The sequence below is a fragment of the Dipodomys merriami genome, unplaced genomic scaffold (assembly GCF_024711535.1).
Source record: "Dipodomys merriami isolate MVZ:Mamm:240054 unplaced genomic scaffold, mDipMer1.0.p SCAF_2047, whole genome shotgun sequence".
NCBI lineage: Eukaryota > Metazoa > Chordata > Mammalia > Rodentia > Heteromyidae > Dipodomys > Dipodomys merriami.
In genome coordinates this window covers 54210-57321 of record NW_027203435.1, presented here as the reverse complement: position 1 = coordinate 57321, position 3112 = coordinate 54210, and the positions used below count along the sequence as shown (strand labels likewise).

Here is a 3112-nt window from a genome sequence, read left to right as displayed (position 1 = left end):
CCCGACAGAATCCGGTCAGCGGCAAAGGATTGCACAGAGACCAGATTTGAATCCCCAGAGTTGAAAAAAAAAGAAAAACATTGAAAAAAGCTATTTATTATTCTAAGTGTCCTCAATTTCAGACACTGGTAATGTTGAGTTATTGTTTGACATTAACCAATGAAGTGTGAAATTTAAGAAAATGAAAGATAGTTCCTTGGGTGGAGTGGAAAATATTTCGGCAGTTATAGGAAATGAAACACAATTAGGAGTTAAATTGAGGATACATTCAATAGCAGTGGCTGTGGCTTCAGAGATGGGACAGAGCTAAACATGTTAGACATATGTTAAAAAGAGAACATGGGGCTTGGAATGTGGTTTAGTGGTACAGTGCTTGCCTAGCATGCATGTAGCCCTGGGTTCAATTACTCAGTACCACATAAACAGAAAAAGCCAGAAGTTGCCCTGTGGCTCAGGTCAAAGGGTGCAAGACTTGTGCAAAAAAGAAGCTCAGTGACAGTGTGCAGGCCCTGAGTTCATGCTCCAGGACTGCCAAAAAATAAAAAGAGAGAACATGTCAATAATGAATGAGGGAGGGATCCAGAAACCAAATTCCTCACTGAATATTTTCTCTATTTCAATATCATTCCAGAGAGAAAAATTAGGCATAAAGATGGTCCAGAAAGAACATATCTCATGAAGAAATACAAGATTTAAAAAAAAATATGGAACACTTCACATATTTGCATGTCATCCTTGTGCAGGGACCATGCTAATCTCTGTATCGATCCAAATTTAGTATATGTGCTGCCAAAGCGAGCACTACAAAAAAATTTTTTTTACTGCAACTGGCCTGTAGAGACAATCCATCAGACATAATTGTGACTTGCAATAGCACAAGAGCTCATTGTAATAGCACAAGTGCTATCTGGATATTATGTATGGGTCCTGAGCATTGATAAGAGCCTAGGTGCTATTCCTATTTTTTTCCTCAAGAATATTACTTAAACCACAGCCCCATTTCTGACTTTTCTGGTGAGGAAATGGAGATAAGAGTGTCATGGACTTTTCCTGGCTCACCTGGCATAACATTGGGATAACACCTGGGATAATATTAATAATGTTATCCCAAAATCTCAGCATTCTGAAGAGCTAGAATTATAGTTATGAGCCATTAGTACACAGAAAAGTATTTATTTTTCAGTGGAATGAATTAAGAATACAGATTCTTAAGGAAAATTCACCCTCAGTACTAAGTAAATCATCAAGAACAGTTCACGTAGATACACACACACACACACACAAGCATACAAGCAGACACAAAAACCCACATAAACGTCTCAGGAATCTGTATCTCTTTCCCCTAAAGAGTAGTATGGTCTAATGGGCAAACTGTGGTGTCACAGTCATGTAATCCCAGATATCAAGAGGTAGGGGTATAGGAGCATGGGGTACTGAGGATGACTTGGGTGAAGTTAGCACAAAATCCTATATTAAAAGCAAAGTGAAAAAGAAAGAAAAAGAGTTGGGTGCATGTAGGCACAAGTGGCAATTTATGTGCCTAGTAAGTTTAAGGCCCTCAGTTTAATCCTCACTTCCATGAAAAAGACAAAAAGAATAAAATCTCAGTCCATTTTGTCATTGTTTAAAATCAATTAAGCTGTATACTTCATGAGGAATATAAGGTCTATTTCAAGCCTAATAGTAGTAGCTGGATAGTCTATATAGCATGGTAGCACATGGGACAAGGCCCTGTGGGTGCATCATATCACAGAGGATCTCAGCATCATGGTATGTGCTAGAATGACAGGGAGTAAGGGGCATAGGTTGCTTTTAACAACTGATAACAGTGATAACGTTAGTCCCTTGAGAGTTGATGAGATAATATTTATCCATTTATGACTGAAACATCTTTTAAAGGTTCTACTTCCTGACACTGCTACATTGAATAGTTAAACTTCAGTATGAGCTTTGATGGTGACAGACCATTAACAGCTTTCTGACAGAGGCAGGTGAGACCATTGGAAGCCAAGGATGTTAATACAACTAGGCACCTTGGACAACTGCTTCGATCTCATTGATTCTGATATTTACTGTACTTGGGGCCATCTCACAGTCAAGATCCATCAAGTCCATGTCTGTTCCATGTGCCAGTTTCAGTTATGCTGAGTGTTATATAAACCACTAGACAATAGGGAGAAATAGGATGGAGATAGGCACAAAAATGTAAGTTTGGCATTCTTCTTGGCCCTTAAATAACATTAAAAGATTTATGTAGGTAAGTCACGAGAAAGCTCTATGTCATTATAAAATACATATAGCCATGTAATAACTACTCTATCACCCTGAAAGATACCTTGTAGAACAGCTTGTTTACACATAACACAGACACTCCTATGAACACAAAAGATGGAAAAAACAAACAAGTTCCGGTTTACAAAAGTAATTGTCAACCTCAGAGTCAAAGCAGACACCCTGAAAACAGTACTGGAAAGAATAGGAAAAACACTAGGTCTCCTTGGCACAGGTCAAAATTTCCTTAATAGAGACCCAGAAACACAACAAATCAAAGAAAGTTTGCACAAATGGGATTTCATGAAACTGCAGAGCTTGTGCATGGCAAAGGACATAACTAGCAAAATCCATAGAAAGCCCACCGATTAGGAGAAGATTAGCCATACAACAGACAAGGATCTCATATCTAAAATGTGCTTGGAACTCACAAAAATATATGCTCCAAAAACAAATCCTCAAAGAAACAACTGCACAATAAATAAGTGGGCTAAAGAATTAAAGAGAAATTTCTCTGAAGAGGAAAGAAGATGGCCAACAGACACATAAAGAAATGCTCAACATTTCTAGCCATAAAAGAAAAGCAAATCACCAAAATTACTCAAGCTGATTTAAAATTTGGCAAAGGAGCAGGGTATAAAAATAACCGTCAAAAATCAATGGCTTTTCTGTATGCCAATAATGAGAAAAGCGTGGTTGAAATCAGGAAAGCAACTCCATTCATAACAGCACCCCCAAAAAAATACCTAGGAATTAATTTAACCAAAGAAGGGAAGGACCTCTATAATGAAAACTTTAAAAACCTGAAAAGGGAAATCAAAACAGAACTTATAAAGTGGTA

At 37.7% G+C, this 3112-nt stretch overlaps 1 non-coding gene across 1 annotated transcript; it reads right to left on the bottom strand.

Moving 5' to 3' along the window:
• Positions 1-698: 698 nt before the first annotated feature.
• LOC138833394 (U6 spliceosomal RNA) lies at positions 699-802 on the bottom strand. Its single transcript, XR_011373873.1, has one exon. It is a non-coding gene; the product is annotated as a U6 spliceosomal RNA (small nuclear RNA).
• Between the last annotated feature and the right edge of the window lie 2310 nt (positions 803-3112).